Raw genomic sequence first — 19,391 nt, 5'->3', positions numbered from 1 at the left:
TTGTTGTAGATACTGAATGAATGAATGTGGGACCATATGTTTTTAAACCACAGTGTGGGAAAGGTGCCAACACCTCATTTATCTGGAGAGCAGAATCCTATTCTATTCAGGAGGACAGAGAGTTTTTCTTAGCTACGTTACCACTGTCTGACACTTGGTGGTACTTCTTGTCTTACATGTTTCCATTCATTCCATAATTAAACTGTTGTAATTACTGAACCTGGAAGTTTGAAGAAATCATAACTGGTCTTGAAGATAGTTTTGGGGAATCGCCAAGGACTCAAAATGTTTGTAGTTGTGGTTAATGAATGCAACAAGGAGTTAGTGAGATACTACTGAGTGTCAGGCATATCCCTAAGTTTTTGAGTTACAACTGTAAAGAAAACACATGAAAATTCAGACCCTCATAGAGCTTTTTTTCATGAGGACTGGTTGAGGGAGAGGCTAGAGAGGATCAGCCTTCTCGGGGGACAAATAACATCCACTGAGAGAAGGAATAGGGATACTGGCCCTTTTTCTGGACTTGAGGGGTTGACATTGATTTGTTCATGTACTTTTACTTTAAAACTCATCACATCCTTTGGCCTGGATCTAAGTACGTCATTTGTACTCCTTGGGGTTTTTCAGTCATGATTAAGGTTGCCTTGTGACTCACAAATGAAGCAAAGTCAGATTTTCCTGATGTCAAAGGGCAGGATTTGAAAGAGGGAAGTAAGACTTGAAATTCGTGTGTGTCTGCTTGAGAGAAGATTGTCTTAGGTGAAAGGCAAGATCTAGAACAGATGACACCATGGGAAGGGTGTGCGGGGTGTGTGATGTCTCCAGGAGGCCCTGGAAAAGACTGGCCACAGCTGTGGCCACCACTGTGTGTTGGGCCACATGTGTGTGCTGGTGTCATGAACCACAGCTATGTCGTAGTTTTGGATGGTAGTATTGATAGTTTTCACTGCGTACTAAGAGGTTTCTTTTGAAGACTGTTATGCAAAACTGGTAATTTGTCATACCAATTCTTTTCTGAAGTTTTGGTTGAAAATTCTGTTGGACAATTATTTAATATGTTTGCTTTTCTCTACATTTATTCCTTATACAAAATGTGAGGAAAGACCAATATCTTGAAACTACTCTTTAAAAAATATTTCTATTTTGCTGTTACTGTGTAATTTACTAATAAGGATCTTCAGGTATGTTCCTGTTACATCCATACATCACGAGAGTAAATTCCACCATTTTGAGGTAACTTTTCTAGTGGTTACCAGCTTTTATGGTGACGAAATCTGAGATTATTTCCCTCATTCTTTTTTTTTTTTTTTTTTGCGTTACGCGGGCCTCTCACTGTAGTGGCCTCTCCCGTTGCAGAGTACGGGCTCCGGACGCGCAGGCTCAGCGGCCATGGCTCACGGGCCCAGCCACTCCGCGGCATGTGGGATCTTCCCGTACCGGGGCACGAACCCGTGTCCCCTGCCTCGGCAGGCGGACTCTCGACCACTGCACCACCAGGGAAGCCCTATTTCCCTCATTCTGACTTTAGTAATGGTGACAAGTGATGACCCTTGTCCTTTTATTTTTTTGTAAATTGAATATGAGTTATATTTTTATCAGGAGATTTAAATTTATGTAGTAAAAAAAAACTTTTGTAAGGTTCTAAAAACAAATTAAAGATAAAACAATGAATACATTTAAACGTGCAGAAGATAAAACAAGAAATCATAACAACATTGGTACTGTTATTAATCAGTTTGCTAAAAGAGGAAATAAGACTGGAAATGAATTTAAACAGAAATTCGTAGAAGAAAATAGGCCATAAACATAAAATATTTCATAAGTGATTGGATAATGCTCATGAAACTGAATATGACTTTCTGGGTTTCAAATATAATATATATCAATATTTAATTGCTTAAATTTAATTGTAGAGCCAGTTGCCTCTGAAAGAAATTTTGCATCATCCAACTTTTCTATAAAAAATCAATAATTATATCAAATACAGTTTACAATTTGGGGTTCTCTAAAGTGGCCAGGAAACTTAAAGTTGTTTGAAAACCATTTAGAGAGCAGAATACATGAATATTTTTATAATTAACTAAACTTGTTTTATTGCTCATTATTAACTCAGTAGTATTTTTTTTAAGCATTTCCTTACTTTCTGTTATTATAAGATACTCCATGATCATCTTATTTGTTTCCTGCCCCAGTCCTAGAATCATCGGTTTCTCCAAGGAGCCCTTATTCCTTTTATTGGAGAATTGTATTAGAAACCAAGATCTTGGCACTAGATGTGTTTGTTCCTACTGGGATGTTATTTCTTTTTTGCCCTCTCAGCTGTCAGAGTAAGGAAATGTGTGTGTGTATACTAACCCATATATATATACACATATCTATAAAAATTTCTGCATGTAACCATCTGTAACTATACTAAGCTAAGCATGAGTTCATACTAATGTATAAACTCTAATAAATTTCTGTATGGATTATTCTAGCCTCCTTCCCTTGCTTATCTGCACCTCCCACCCCAAAAGTGAGAAACCTGGCTGTCACCATCCTTCATCCATTTACTTATTTGTTCAGTTCCACTACATATATGTACATAGAAGTGTCAGAATTGTCAACCCATGGCCTATAGGAAATGACTTTATCAACTAGAGTGCAGTTTCTTTTGCCTTTAGTTTTGTAGATGTGCCTGTTTCCAGTTACCTAGGTCAGCATCTGATAATCTCCACATGCTTCAGTGAGGTTGCTTCATGCATCTGTAATACATCTAGGTGCTTCGGTCACATTCTACATTCCACCCGTAATCACTGATCTCTCAAATTTAAAAAAAAAAAAAATTTGCATACACTTAAGGCTTACTCTTTTTGCTATCAAGTTCTAAGTTTTGACAAATGCTTAATGTCTTGTGTTTACCATTACAGTATCATGCAGAACAGTTTCACTATCCTAAAAATTACCTGCGCTTCCCTGTTTAAACCTCCTCCCCTCTCCTCAGCCTCTGGGGATAAACCACTAATCTGTTTAGCACCTCTGTAGTTTTGACTTCTCCAGAATGTTATATAATTGGAATCACACAGTGCGTACATTTACCAGACTGGCTTCTTATGCGTAGCAGTATGCTCTTAAGATTCATCCACGTCGGGCTTCCCTGGTGGCGCGGTGGTTGGGAGTCCGCCTGCCGATGCAGGGGGCGCGGGTTCGTGTCCCGGTCCGGGAAGATCCCACATGTCGCGGAGCGGCTGGGCCCGTGAGCCATGGCCGCTGAGCCTGCGCGTGCGGAGTCTGTGCTCTGCAGAGGGAGAAGCCACAACAGTGAGAGGCCCGCGCACCGCAAAAAAAAAAAAAAAGGATTCATCCATGTCCTTTTTTATGGCTTGACAGTTTCATTTCTTTTTATTGGGGAATAATATTCCATTGTATGGATGTACCACAGTTTGTTTATCCAGACCATTGACCTTTTATGAGATGTTTTCCTACATGTGTTTGAAGACCTTTGTGAAGTCATCTCTCAGTTTTCCCTTCATATTCACCATTATTAAGTTTTAGTTGGCATTCTGACTTCTCAAACCTTCAGTCAGTTTTGTGGTTCTTTCCAAAACCTGTAAAATATTCTGCATCTTTTTCCTGCCCAGAATTGGCCAGCATTCTGGAGTAGAGTGTTTCAGACCAACCCAGGGTACAGTTGGAGATTTGCTTTCTGATTTCTTCAGTTCTCTCCCATTTTAATCTGCTTGTGTCAGTGTTTATTTGTTCAGTGGCAGCAGAACGTTTTAGATTTTTGTATCACGTTGGAGCCACTGTGATCACCTTCTTAAGCTCTCTTGCTTCAAGGACCTAGCTGGTTGGATTTTTTTAAACAGTCACATGAATCCTTCTACTAGTAGTCTTTTAAAAAATATTTTATAATATTGCCTCACTATAGATATTTACAAAATCCATTTTTCTCTTACAGTGATTGTTTCCCAGGTCTCAGGGGATCAAGTTAATCCACTTCATGTGAGCTTGGTCATCATCGATTCTGGACATCCAGTAGGAATCTGGAACTGGCCAGGCATTCCCGTCTGATCTGGGTTCTGGGTGGTTCACACAAGGCAGCCACAAGGTTCATCGCTGTCTGGACTTGTAGTCTGGGGACAGGGCTTTCCTTCCTGGACTGCAGAATTGTTCCTGGCTCACAAAGGGGCCACTCTGTGAGAATCTGTGCTTATCACCCTGGTGTGAAAAAAGGCAGCTACTTAGCAATTGGCTAAAAGGGGCACGAAGAGCCTATTTATAGAATCTCTCAACACTTAACAAAAATTTTTGAGCATTTACTATAATTCAAGGTGAAGTCAACCTTAAGGCTACTCTCCTAGGGTGACTTCCATTGACCAGGGTAAAACCCCTTCTTACCCAGCTGGGGTGGATGTGCTCTGGGGCAGGTAACTAGAGGAGGGAGTGATAAGAGGGCCATAAAGGCACAGATGTTTGGTTCAAATATCATAAAATCCCAGGCCGTTTATCGTTTATGTTCTGTGCCATAGTCCCATTCGACAGTCTTTTTTTTTTCTTTAAAAACACAGACGTTGATTTTTTTTCTCTCTTTCTCTGAAATGGTCTCAGCTTGTTGTGTGATTCTGGCAATAGAATTCCTGACATACTAGATCGTAAAGATTATAGCTAGGTGTCTTTTATACCTGTGTGCATGTCTCCATGTATTTTATCCTTGGGTTACATGAGTAATTTTTCAAACACATTCCCGTATAATCAGTTTTGTTGTCTGTACCTGTTGACTATGAAAGCCCCTGGAAGAGTTGTTTAAAAGACCTAGGGGTTTCTTGAAACACATCCTTTTCACCAAAATGACTCTCTGAACAAGAGCTATTTTTAAGACTGTTTAAAAATTAACTGACCTGAAATAAATCTTATGTTCTTTTGTGAACTATATATTAAAAATAGGGATCTATATCTGCTAATGGCTTTTGTTTCAAAATTTCCAGAAATATCCAAATAGAGTGCTGTAGGTCATTGACTAGGGACATTCATGGGATCCTCCATAGAATTCCTGGGGCTGCTGGATTTTGCACGTTCTCGATTGCCACCAAAGCCTAAGAGGAATTGGTGTGACTGGACTATATTTGCATTTAGAGTGTTAGCAAGCCTCCAGAGTACATATGCTGGGCTATTTATGAAACAACTTCAGCTGACAGCTGAAGATCAGAAGATTCTATTTTGGGACGTGTCCTAAATGTGAGGTTCTGTGGTGAAAAAAAATTTAGTGTCCTACAGATAAGAATACTTAAAACAGGAAGCAATGGTAATTTACTGCATCCTGTATAAGTATCCTTATCAGTCTGATAAGCTTTTGGTTTCAGTTCTGCTTTCCTGATTTCTTTTCCTGTAATCAGCTTCTATAAGAGGATTAAAAAGGGGGGGGGGCGGGGGGCGGTTCAGGGGTCCAGAGAGAATTTACCAGCATCATTTTTCCTGTCTTGATAAGACTCTTTCATTTCCTACCCCTCAATGGTATCTACTCTGTTAAGAACCGTGTACTATGGTTCACTCATCCCATTGGCTCATCTACTGTGTTTATGCCTATAGGATTGCTTCTGTATATATTGTAATGCAAGGCTAGGTTGCCTATCATACAGGAAAGGTTGAATGATATGACAGAACCAGCATGGGCAGGAAAAGAGGAGATGTAAATTGTATTCCTGATTCGGCCACTTCCTGGGATCCAGCATTCTTTGACCTAATTTTCTGGTCCATAAAATTGGATGCAGTGATAATTTCCCCAATCTGTCATACAGTTTTGTTTGGATCAAGTAAAAGTGCAGGTGTAAACTATCAATTGCCTTTCGAGCCTAAGGTTTGCAGTGGTTTGAGTTTCAATCCCACCACTCCCCTTTTGCCCTTAGAACACAAGGGTGCTTTTGGTATATGTTCTTTCCTTATTAAAAATATTTTTCAAATTCAGTGAGCTTCTTAGGCATCTTGGCTGGACCGGGTATATTGTGATTGAGTGCCTGAAAAGATGCATTGACTCTGACTCTCTAGTTCAGCTATTTGTTTCATGAAGCTTGAGTGTGTTGTACAGTGAAATTCTAGGAAACTGGGTTGCATTTATTAGCTGGGCATAGAAAAAATAAAGTTCTACACGTGGGCTAAATTATTTTATAAGCTGAAAGTATAAATCAGGATTAAAGACTGAAATGTATTTATTAAATTTTAAAAGGAAGTATGTACATGCATTTTATAGTTCCTGTGGATTTAATTATGTACTAAATATGGAAAATAAAAGTATTACTGGGTGGTGATGAATGTTTTCTTCCATAAAATTCTTGTTGATAAATATCTCTACTCTGGAGTCTCAGCACCCTTTGCCAGAGAGACCTGGTGTTCCTTGCTGTGCTGGGCAGAAGGGTGACCATCTTGAAGTGATAGGGAAAGGAAAGAATGACTCACCCACTTAGTGAAGGAACTAGATGAGCTCTTAAAGTTGGTCCTAGAATCTCAATGGTACAATTTACCAGTGCTAAAGAAAGGAAGCTTGGAGAGTGAAAGCTCCAATAGCTGAAAGAGTGCTACTTTACTCTTGATGGGATAAAATGGCTTTGGTGGTGTTGGCTGTGTTGTGATTTTGAAAGTACCCCCTTCCCCCCAACCCCTGCCACAGGGGAGAGTGAGTATTCAGGTGTGAGCTCATTCTTGGTCCCGACTTGCGTTTGTCAAGGTCACGGGTTTTGTGGAAGGATAATGGCGATAGGGTACACATAGCTGTAGAGGAGTTTCCTGCAGGGTGCCCTTTCCAATGCTCAAGTGCAAAGCATTAGTTAGCTATCCAGAACGATAATTTCAGGGGCTCAGTAGGCGCATTTGTAGTCCAAAATTCAGAGCCTGTGGCTCCATTGGTCAAGGAGAAAGGAAATAGAGAAAAAATGAGAACAAAGGGGTAAGTTGGAGGAGATGTAAAATTGTATGACACTTTGGGAGCTAGTCATTGGCCATAGTTAGTTAATGATTGATAACTAACCAGAGGTCAGGAGTTAGAATTTTAGTTATTTTGCTATTTTGTTTTCTATGTAGAGTGGATTATGTAAACTGTTGTATGAGTCTCTAGAATTTATTAAGAAAAATATTAGGGCTGTTAAGTGTCCTTAAAGATGATAAAGCTGAAAATGTTCATTTTATAGATAAACTCGGGCCCAGAGAAGTTGAGTAACTTGCTCAGGATGACACAGCTGTTTTGTGGTAGCATCACCAAGAACTCCAATGTATCATCTCCAGCTTGATGCTTTTCCCCGTGCTATACTCCATACTGATGTGCGTGTGTATAATGCTTTGTCTATTTTAATTTACATACATATTAAAATATATTACGCATATGTTACATATTCACCTTTATATGTGGGCTCCGTGTGTGGGTGTGTTACAGATTTAGTTGTTCGTTCATTTGTTCCTCACATATTTTTAATGCCAGGCACTGTTTTGGGTTCTGGGAATATGGCTGGGGAATAAGATTTAGTTTCTGTCCTCATGGAGTTTATATTCTAGTGGGACAAACAGACAATAAACAGATAAAGTTATTTCAAATGGTGGTAAGTACTCTTAGGAGAAAACCAAGCAGAGTAGAGGAGTTGGTGGGCAAAGTATATGATCATGAATTTATCAAAGAAGCTAAGTGGACCACACCCAGATTTAGTTTTAATTTATTATTTTTGAGGGTTGTTTTGAAAAATTCTATGGGGCAGGAAGCATTCAAAATTTCAAAGATATGTTGGGAAAAAATTGTAATGTATGAGAATAATTAAAGGATTTAAAAGATTGCTCGTTAAATGAAGTTTCCTCTTTTATATGTAGAGTGTTTGATTATTAGCCCTGCTTGAAAATAATTTATGAACACTGGTAATTAACTGCCTGTATCTATGATTTAGTCAACTGTTACCATAAAGTTTTAAAAATGCATTTATGACTACTGGGATTTTATTAGTGCCCTTTTTTCAACCTCCTGTTTCCTTTCTGGGAGAGGAGTATGTTTCCTAGCGCCTATGCTTCTCATATAGAAGAGCAGTGAAAACTGTGATGCTCTATTTCACACAACTTGAAAGGGTGTATCTTACGCAATAGGAAGGCAATCAGTGGACGATATGTCTTAACTAAGATAAATGTATGCTTGTTATCAGTGTAACCCGGAGTTCATTCAGAAAAGTTGGAAGACTATTGCATTGGCTTATGACTTGTTTTATGTACCTGTTTTCCCAGAGTCATAGATGCAAAGATTTTTAGAGAGAACAACCAGGAATCCCTCCCTATTATCTCCCCCTTTTCCAATAAAAGGATCACTTTATTAAAGTACTTTGATGTTATGATGATGGGTTGATAAGTTGTTGCTTTTCAAACGGAAGGTTTCTAGCCTCCTGTGAAACTCTTAGGAAGCCTGAAATGACACATCCTGCGTGCCTAGGTCTTCCGTGCATTGACTGGTTAGCTGATGGCCAGGCCCAGAAGTGGCTCTGTGGTTCCATGGGGTGCTGGAGGCCTGCAGTACTTTGGTCTAATGTTTGAACTTCCTGAAGACAGCCTGGACAGTCTTCTTTTCTTTTTTTCTTTTTTTTTTTTTGCGGTACTCAGGCCTCTCACTGCTGTGGCCTCTCCCGTTGCGGAGCACAGGCTCTGGACGCGCAGGCTCAGCGGCCATGGCTCACAGGCCCAGCCGCTCCGCGGCATGTGGGATCTTCCCGGACCGGGGCATGAACCCCTGTCCCCTGCATCAGCAGGCGGACTCTCAACCACTGCACCACCAGGGAAGCCCTGAACTGGCCTGAAGTTAATGTCCATGTTCTGCATTGCCAGTGTCCACCCTTGGCTGGGCAAGGGCTGGTGTCCGTAGTTGTCTTCCGTTTCATTGTTTGTTCATAACTCTTTTCTGACTCTGTACAGTTTACTGCAATCTTCGGCACGTCTTCAATGCTTTAAGAGCATTCTTGCGGTCATAGAGCGATTTGGCAGCCTTGGACTAGGAGAACTCTAGTACCAGTTTCTAGGTTCTGATCATCTCTTCAGTTGCATAAACAGTATTGAAATATATAGAATAGAGTTTCATAAAATACGTAGAATATGAGTGGTCCTGTTATGCAAACAACTATTACAGCGCTGTTGGAGAATGGGTCACAGAAGGTACCAGCTATCCTGCCTCCGTCAGCTCTGATGACTTTCAAGAAGAACCAAGATCTTAGTGAACTTCTGAGGGCATCCAAAATGGTAATAGCCAAATAACAAGGCCCTACTGTATAGCACAGGGAACTATATTCAATATCCTGTGATAAACCATAATGGAAAAGAATGTAAAAAAAAGAATTGTCTATATGTGTGTAACTGAGTCACTTTGCTGCACAGCAGAGATTGGTACAAGATTGTAAATCAACAATACTTGAATAAAAAAAAAAATTAAAAAATAAATAAAAAAACAAATTGGTCCTAGCCACGGTCTAGTTTCCGATGGATTTTAAGGTCAGCAAATACAGAAGAGTGCTCAAAACAGTTTTGCCAATCAACTCTTGGCATATTATGTAGTACACAAACACTTCTGCCTTTGATTAGCCCTTTGGCTGTGGTGCGGTGTGTTTTCATCTTATCGATGATTATTTGCTTTTTTTCCTTCAGTCTTTTTTAAAATTTAATTTAATTTATTTATTTATACAGCAGGTTCTTATTAGTTATCTATTTTATACATATTACTGTATATATGTCGATCCCAATCTCCCAATTCATCCCACCACCACCACCACTTCCCCTGGCTTTGCCCCCTTGGTGTCCATACGTTTGTTCTCTGCATCTGTGTCTATTTCTGCCTTGCAAATGGGCTCATCTGTACCATTTTTCTAGATCCCACATATATGCGTTAGTATAGAATATTTGTTTTTCTCTTTCTGACTTACTTCACACTGTATGACAGTCTCTAGGTCCATCCACGTCTCTACAAATGACCCAATTTTGTTCCATTTTGTGGCTAATACTCCATTGTATATATGTACCACATCTTCTTTATCCATTTGTCTGTTGATGGGCATTTAGGTTGCTTCCATGACCTGGCTATTGTAAATAGTGCTACAATGAACATTGGGGTCCATGTGTCTTTTTGAATTATGGTTTTCTCTGGGTGTATGCCCAGTAGTGGGATTGCTGGGACATATGGTAATTCTATTTTTAGGTTTTTAAGGAACCTCCATACTGTTCTCCATAGTGGCTGTATCAATTTACATTCCCACCAACAGTGCAAGAGGGTTCCCTTTTCTCCACACCCTCTACAGCATTTGTTGTTTGTACATTTTCTGACGATGCCCATTCTAACCGGTGTGAGGTGATGCCTCATTGTAGTTTTGATTTGCATTTCTCTAATAATTAGTGATGTAGAGAAGCTTTTCAAGTGCCTCTTGGCCATCTGTATGTCTTCTTTGGAGAGATGTCTATTTAGGTCTTCTGCCCAGTTTTTTGATTGGGTTGTTTGTTTTTTTAATATTGAACTGCATGAGCTGTTTATATATTTTGGAGATTAATCCTTTGTCCCTTGATTCGTTTGCAAATATTTTCTCCCATTCTGAGGGTTGTCTTTTCGTCCTGTTTGTAGTTTCCTTTGCTGTGCAAAAGCTTTGAAGTTTCATTAGGTCCCATGTGTTTACAAAAATAAACAATTTTTATTGGAATTTTTTATTTTTATTAATATAATGGAAATTTTTATTTCCATTACTCTAGGGGAAGGGTCAAAAAAGATCTTGCTGTGATTTATGTCAAAGAGTGTTCTTCCTGTGTTTTCCTCTAAGAGTTTTATAGTGTCCAGTCTTATATTTATTTAATTTATTTATATTATGTTTATTAATACAATAAACATTATATTATTATTTCATTTATTTCTGCTCTGATCTTTTTCATTTCTTTCCTTCTACTAACTTCAGGTTTTGTTTGTTCTTCTTTCTCTGGTTCCTTTCGATGTAAGGTTAGAGTTTTTATGTGAGATTTTTCTTATTCCTTGACGTAGGATTTTATTGCTATAAACTTCCCTCTTAGAACTGCTTTTGCTGCATCCCATAGGTTTTGGATCATCAGGTTTTTTGTTGTCATTTGTCTCTAGGTATTTTTTGATTTCCTCTTTGATTTCTTCAGTGATCTCTTGGTTATTTAGTAACGTATTGTTTAGCCTCCATGTGTTTGTGTTTTTTATGTTTTTTTCCCTGTAATTTATTTCTAATCTCATAGCTTTGTGGTCGGAAAAGATACTTGATATGATTTCAGTTTTCTTAAATGTACCAAGGCTTAATGTGTGACCCAAGATGTGATCTATCCTGGAGAATGTTCCGTGTGCACTTGAGAAGAAAGTGTAATCTGCTGTTTTCAGATGGAATGTCCTATAAATAGCAATTAAAACTATCTGGTCTATTGTGTCATTTAAAGCTTGTGTTTCCTTATTAATTTTCTGTCTGGATGATCTGTCCATTGGTGTAAGCGAGTTGTTAAAGTCCCTCACTATTATTGTGTTACTGTCGATTTCCTCTTTTATAGCTGTTAGCATTTGCCTTATGTATTTACCTTATGTATTATGCTCCTATGCTGGATGCATATATGTTTATAATTGTTATATCTTCTTCTTGGATTGATCCCTTGATCATTATGTAGTGTCCTTCCTTGTCTCTTATAACATTCTTTATTTTAAAGTCTATATTATCTGATATGAGTATTGTTACTCCAGCTTTCTTTTGATTCCCATTTGCATGGATTATCCTTTTCCATCCCCTCACTTTCAGTCTGTATGTGTCCCTAGGTCTGAAGTGGGTCTCTTGTAGACAGCATATAGATGGGTCTTGTTTTTGTATCCATTCAGCGAGCCTGTGTCTTTTGGTTGGAACATTTAATCCATTCACATTTAAGGTGCTTATCAATATGTATGTTCCTATTACCATTTTCTTAATTGTTATGGGTTTGTTTCTGTAGGTCCTTTTCTTCTCTTGTGTTTCTCACTTAGAGAAGTTCCTTTAGTATTTCTTGTAGAGCTGGTTTGGTGGTGCTGAATTCTCTTAGCTTTTGCTCGTCTGTAAAGCTTTTGATTATTCCATTGAATGTGAATGAGATCCTTGCTAGGTAGAGTAATCTTGGTTGTAGGTTCTTCCCTTTCATCAATTTAAATATATTGTGCCACTCCCTGTGGCTTGTAGAGTTTCTGCGGAGAAATCAGATGTTAACCTTATGGGAGTTCCCTTGTATGTTATTTGTCTTTTTTTCCTTGTTGGTTTCAATAATTCTTCTTTGTCTTTAATTTTTGTCAGTTTGACTACTATTTGTCTTGGTGTGTTTCTCCTTGGGTTTATCCTGCCTGGGACTCTCTGTGCTTCCTGGACTTGGGTGGCTATTTCCTTTCCCGTGTTAGGGAAGTTTTCATCTATGATCTCTTCACATATTTTCTTGGGTCCTTTCTCTCTCTCTCCTCCTTCTGGGACCCCTATAATGCGAATGTTGTTGCGTTTAATGTTGTCCCAGAGGTCTTTTAGGCTGTCTTCATTTCTTTTCATTCATTTTTCTTTATTCTGTTCTGCTGCAGTGAATTCCACCATTCTGTCTTCCAGGTCACTTATCTGTTCTTCCGCCTCAGTTACTCTGCTATTGATTCCTTCTAGTGCATTTTTCATTTCAGTTATTGTATTGTTCATCTCTGTTTGTTTGTTCTTTAATTCTTCTAGGTGTTAGTTCTTTAATTCTTCTGGGTCTTTGTTAAACATTTCTTGCATCTTCTCGATCTTTGCCTCCATCCTTTTTCCGAGGTCCTGGATCATCTTCACTATCATTATTCTGAATTCTTTTTCTGGAAGCTTGCCTATCTCCACTTCATTGAGTTGTTTTTCTGGGGTTTTATCTTGTTCTTTCATCTGATACATAGTCCTCTGCCTTTTCATTTTTTCTGTCTTTCTGTAAGTGTGGTTTTCATTCCACAGGCTGCAAAATTTTAGTTCTTCTTGCTTCTGCTGTCTGCCCTCTGGTTGATTATTTGCTTATTTTCATTATTATTTCATAAAATGTATTTATATCGATGCAACAAGTATATGTCCAATTACTTGTTGAGTCCCTACTCTGTGCCCAGACATGTTTTTGGAAAATGGAGATTCTCTAGTGACTCAGGCAGAGTAATAGGTTTTTGTCCTCATGGAGTATATATTATTGCAGTGGAAGAGACAAATGATAAGCAAGCAAACAAAAGTAATATAATTTCAGGGAGTAAGCATTACAGAGAATATCAAGTAGTGTAAAGTGATAGAGATGAAAGGTAGCGTGGGCTGATTTTGACAGGGGTAGTCAGAAAAGTAGGCAGTGTTTGAGCAAACACCTGAATGAGGTGAAGGAGAAAGTTATGGCAAGTGTGTGCTGGTGAAGACTGTTCTCAGGAAAGGCAGCAGCAGATGGAGTCCTACACTGGGAACAATTCCAGCATGTTCCCACACATCCGTAGCAGCAGAGAGAGGGGCTGGGGAGGCGACTGGAATAGCAGGTTAGGGCCAGATCCTGGAGGGCTTGATAGACCGTGATGAGTCATTTGGATTCATTCTGAGTGTGATGGGAAGCCCATGAAGAAGGTTAGCATATATGCTAGGACCACCCAACATGCCTACCAAGTTTCCTCTTGGAGAGACATGGAGTTCTGCTGTTTGGAGTTCTTCTTTTGATTGAGCCAATCAGCTGGGACCTCTTAGAAATGAACTAAAGCCACCTGTGACCTAGATTTTCCTAGAAGTGTTCCCAGCATCACCCAGGGGTGCATTCAGGAGATTTCCTCTTTAGTCTTGCCACAGCAGCCTACTGCTCAGGCCCCTGGGATGCCCATTGGCCAAACTGGGCCCTTTGAATGTTATGACTACAGTTTGGTCCTAGTTCCAGGCCTGTCTGGATGCTTGGCCACCTACCTGGTGATCGTTGACACATTCCTTGCAAGACACACCTAATCTGGTTTCTTTAAAGCCAGATCCCAGTTCTTCGTAAAGAATGGCAAAGGCCCTTCCTGCTGGGGTAGGAGCATTGATTTAAGCTTACTAACTGTAAATAATTTAACCCTGATTTTATATACCTTGATTCGGTCATTTTCGTTTTGGAATCCATGTCACCTGACATGACCTGTTCACATTATTGGCCCTATTACTACTTGTACTTATTTCAGCGCTCTTTGTATCTTAACTGGTTTTTAGGTTATGAGATCCAAATTTAAACTTGCCGATATCACTTGGCTGCCAGTTGACTGAGTGGAAGTCTGTATGTTTTAGGAAGTACAGTATTAGTTCATTTTAATCCTTTACTCTTCTGTATGCTAGATGCTAGTCTGCTCCAACACCTACATTTCAGAGCATTCTTTCTGTGACATTTAAAACCCATCATGGAAACATATGGCATCAGTCAGGTAGAGTGAGTTAGCTTGGGCTTTTATTGCTTTTTTTAAACTGGATTTTACCTACTTCCTGGAAGATGTTGGCCGAGTTAACTTTTATGATGTTTGGATATGCCATGTGCTTTAAGGTGTTAATTCTGTGACCATTGTTTCGGACAGCCAGCTCTAGTGGTTTCATGGGGCCATGCTAGTGGGTTAATGAAAGCCTCAGTAGGGTGGTGGCTGGGTGGCTGGTGGGGGAGAGTGATCTTCATGATCTGAGTTCCTGCAATTAGAAGGGTTTAGTTGGGAAGTAGAAGCTGTAAAAATACTCACTAATGAATGAGCCACTTTAAAACTCTCTCCTTGCTTATTATCGTACTATCCTTAATACCAAGGACCGTGCCTCCATCGGTTTAATTCGACATTGAAAATGTGCATTTTGCAAAAGATGCAGGATTTCACGAAGTCAATGAAAGTGATGTCAAAGAAGGTCTGGGATTCACAAATAGTCAATGACAAGTAAAGGTCTAGCAGAATTAGAGGAGTCACCTGTTGAAGAAACAAATCAAAGATAATGACTCTCTTAGTGCTTCTAATGCACATGGTAAAAATAGGATTAAGAGAGGCCCTTGGGGAAATTGGTAAAGCCTTTGAATATTTCTATAGAAATGGTCCTTCATGTGATTGTTCTGTAAAAACCAAACAAGAAGTCAAAGATGAAACATGATGGAAAAATAATCCAAAAAATGAACACTCAGTCACACTCTGTTCATTCTGAGACTTTGCCAGTAGACGCAACTGAGACTTTTTTGTTAAAATAAGGTGAAAGAGCTTTTCCCCATATATTTTAGTTTCAATATGTCCAACATTTTAGTTTTCCAGTATAAAATTCCATTCAACCCCCCTCCCCCTTTTTTTTTTTTCACTATGAAGATCAGGTGCCGGTGTTAAATAGACTTTTACTTTTTTTTTTGTATTTTTCTTTTTTTTTTAACCTGCTCTGCGTGGCATGCGGATCTTAGTTCCCTGACTGGGATTGAACCTGCACCCCCTGCAGTGGAAGCGCGCAGTCCTAACCACTGGACTGCCAGGGAAGTCCCTAGACTTTACTTTTTAAAATGACCTTTTTCTGCTACCAGTTATGTTGATAAAGCTGATAAAGGCATCCTGCATATTTCTTTTAGGCATGTGGCAGAAGACAGTCATGGGAAGCCCTTTTCTTTTGCTCCCCAAATATTGCTAAGTAGAAATCGGAGTTTCTCATTGTTCCAGAGCTGTGATGCCAGTTGTTAAGCAGGCAGGTGGCAAAGCTCCAGGGATATTTCACTCCTGTGAACCCAAGAAAGACCATTAGTGCTCATGGGTTGTTTTCAAGAACTCACTGGAACAGAGTGAGGCTAACCAACTTTGTAGTAAACACAAGTAAGATATCGATTCCTCACAGGACCCCCATAAAAATTCTTCCTGGCCCTTAGAACTGGATATGGACCAGTTCTGAAGACAGCTGCATCAAGAGGACCCACCAGAGAAGTTTGACAACAAATAGCTATTCATAAAGGGCTTGCTACTTAAGGGGATTATCTAGTGTCTAATTCCCATGTCAGCTCCACTGTGTTTCCTGAAGGAGGTGAGTTTGAGCAGATTTTTTTTTCTAAGAAAGAAATACGAATTGATGAAGTGCTAGTGTGAGATTGGGATAGATAGGGATATAATCCAAGAGGAAGGAAATGGAAATAGAAGCAGATTTTCTTGGCTTTGAAGAGAATTACCAAGAAACAAAGTTTGGGCAATAGAGTTCTGAGTACTATACTGATAGCATTTCTGTAACCACCATATCAGTGTGATTGTGCACTGTTAGGTCTTTATTTTTTTTTAATTAATTATTTTTGTTGAAGTATAGTTGCTATATAATATTATATGTTACAGATGTACAATATAGTGACTCATAACTTTTATATTAAAAAATTTTTTTTAATATTTACTTATTTTTTATTTTTGGCTGTGTCAAGGTCTTAGTTGCGGCATATGGGATGTTTCGTTGCGGTGCTCGGGCTTCTCTGTAGTTGTGGTGCGTGGGCTTAGTTGCCCCGTGGCATGTGGGATCTTAGTTCCCAGACCAGGGATCGAACCCCCGTCCTATGCATTGGAAGGCAGATTCTTAACCACTGGACCACCAGGGAAGTCCCATGACTCATAACTTTTAAAGGTTATACTCCATTTATAGTTATTATAAAATATTGGCTATATTCTCCATGTGGTATAATATATCCTTGTAGCTTATTTTCTACCTAATAGTTTGTACCTCTTACTCCCCTACCCCTGTATTGTCCCTCCCCCCTCCCCACTGGTAACCACTAGTTTGTTCTCTAGATCTGTGAGTCTGCTTCGTTTTTGTTACATTCACTAGTTTGTTGTATTTTTTTAGATTTTTAGGGAGCACTTCATTAGTGGCGTGTGGGATGTAATCTTGTAAGAAAACCAGTTAGGCAGTTGACCCGGTTCTGATCTGCTCACATATAGATGAGCATAAGACCTTGACAACTCCAACACCGAAGTTAGACTGTAGATCATTCTTGTACAGAGATGATGCTGTGATGCCACCACTGTGATCTGCCTCAACATCTTTCTGGATTCATAACATTATCCTCATTCATTCTCTCTCTTTTTTCCTGGTCTTCATGTGTCAGGTTTATGGAGTACTTTCCATAGCAATTTAAAAACTCCGTATTTTAAAATCTGATTATTTTGTCACATTCCTTTAGTGATCCCTTGTTATTGCCAAAGGAGCACACACTTTTATTAGTGCAGTAAAAGCAAAAGCAAAATGTTATTTAGAAAATCTGGTATGGGGAGAAATCATAAAACTCATTTTCAAATGGAGTAGAAATGGTACTGGATTGTGTGCTGTTAAAGGTTACCCATGCTCCCTCTACAGAGTTATGTCTAGGGATTTTCATTTTAGTATTAGTATTTGGAGTTCATTTACTGTACAACATTGATACAAATGAGTTCTGAAGCCCTGACTACTAAGCAACTGGCCCAAAGATTATCATATTAAGTAGGATATAAGTAGGATATGTTAATACCCTGAGGTTCATTGTTGGTATTGCTAATGAAGAAAAGAGTAGCTTGGGTATTGCTAAAGAGAAATTCAATTCAGAAGTCAAAGTTTTTTGTGAATGCGGGATTTCTGTAGGGTCTTTTTTTTTTGATGGCATTTAAAGTTGATTTGGACTTATTGTGAGAAGAATGAATAATTCCAGATGAGATAAAACTTATAGAAACCAAGAAAGACCACAAAAATGTTGATACCGTGACCATTGGAAATCCAATGCACTATGATCTAATGTTTTGGATTGCTGGTGCTAGAGGCGGAGAGAACTATTTCTACTGCTGTATTGCCTTTGGAAAGCAGATGGCATCTTTTGAAAGCCATGCTCTCTGAATGGCTCATTTCATTGTCCTGTTGGCATTCAAGGGGGGGAACCCACCAGGATCTGAGATGTGGCATCCATGGCACTTTTTGTGGATCTTGTTTGTAATATTTTTGTCATAAATATGCATAGTAGCCTTCCCAGAGAGTCTTAATACAGAACCTTGCATAATTTGAGGACTGAAGAAACCACAATATGGTATAAAAAGAAAAACCCCAAAAATGTAGTAATTTGAATAAAAAGAAGCCGAAAATAGGATGGTGTGGGGAATGTTTAGGGAATGGTGAATTTAAAGCTAACAAGACCCTCCAGTGTAAGCCCCTCAGCCGTGCACTCTCTGCAGGTCCTTTATTCCTTATGCTAATTTTCTTCTTCCCTTGCCTTTCAAAGTATTGTTTCTTTTCTCCTTTTATCTTTCCATTCAGAAAATTTCTGTGTGTTCTTTACTACAAAAGCATTTAAAGGAAGATTAAGACACAGAATGTTCTGAAAGTAGTCTTGTCCTCTTCTGGGTGATCAAAATAGTATTACAGTATTTTGTAAGAATAACAAATACCTATTTATACTTGGGCAGGCCTCTTTTTAGCTGTTTTCCTTACCTGATTCCTTGCATTAGAAAGGTGTTTTCTGTTTGTAAGGTTGTTACTCTGAGCTGATTTGTTTTTCTTTTTTAATTTATTTTATTGAAGAATAGTTGATGGACAATGGTGTGTTAATTTCTACTGTATAGCAAAGTGATTCAGTATATATATACATATATGTATACATTCCTTTTATATTCTTTTCCATTATGATTTATCACAGGATATTGAATATAGTTCCCGTGCTATACAGCAGGACCTTGTTGTTTATCCATTCTGTATATAATAGTTTACATCTACTAATCCCAAACTCCCACTCCATCCCTCCCCCATCACCCCACCCCTAATTTGGTTTCTATGTGCAGTCCCTTTGTATTCTTATTACAAATTCTTTAAAAAGAATTTTTTTAAAATTTTTTGGTTACACCCCATGACATGTAGGATCTTCCCTGACCAGGGACCAAATCCATAGCTGCTGCAGTGGAAGAATGGGGTCTTAACCACTGGACCACCAGGGTCCCTGTATTCTTATTCCTGATTTACAGTGGAATATGTGGTTTTGCTGACTTTATACTAGATCAGGAGTCAACAAATTAGCCTTTTTGGCCAAAATCTGGCCATCACCTGTTTCTGTAGTTTTTGAGGGGTGGCACAGCTATACCCCTTTCCTTATGTATTATCTGTGGCTGCTTTCCGACTATAACAGCAGAGTTGAGTTCTTGCAACAGAAATTGTAGGTAGATATGGTAGGTAAAACTTATATTGTGATTTTTTTGCTCCTTATCTCTTTTTTACGTTTCTGTGGTCTCATGGCATTTTGGATGGTTATATCACAGCAGGCATGAGTTATGTGTCTTTAATTGTTAGTGCAATATGACATACGTAATGGCTTCCCGAAGAATTCATTGATTCCGAGTCAGGATGCCACATTGAGATGGTGAGAGTGCATTTTTATATTCGCAAAGAGCAAGGGTTTTAAAACCTTCACTAAATTAATGAATCAAACCA

At 38.9% G+C, this 19,391-nt stretch overlaps 1 protein-coding gene across 4 annotated transcripts in view; it reads left to right on the top strand.

The window, feature by feature from the left end:
• Window positions 1-19,391, top strand: part of IRS1 (insulin receptor substrate 1) — a 78,983-nt gene that overhangs the window by 18,251 nt on the left and 41,341 nt on the right. Inside the window, exon 2 of one of the 4 annotated variants that reach the window (XM_033426447.2) lies at window positions 7,161-9,231. The exons of 2 other annotated variants lie outside the window; for them this stretch is intronic. The gene's annotated coding sequence lies outside the window, so the exon portion shown is untranslated. Of the gene's footprint in view, window positions 1-3,940; window positions 6,285-7,160; window positions 9,232-19,391 lie in introns of those variants that run through there. One more of the 4 variants, XM_033426441.2, reaches the window with a different exon arrangement.

Source organism: Orcinus orca, chromosome 7 (genome assembly GCF_937001465.1).
Source record: "Orcinus orca chromosome 7, mOrcOrc1.1, whole genome shotgun sequence".
NCBI classification, from domain to species: domain Eukaryota; kingdom Metazoa; phylum Chordata; class Mammalia; order Artiodactyla; family Delphinidae; genus Orcinus; species Orcinus orca.
The sequence above is the reverse complement of the archived record's forward strand: the minus strand, read 5'-3'. Positions and strand labels throughout refer to the sequence as shown.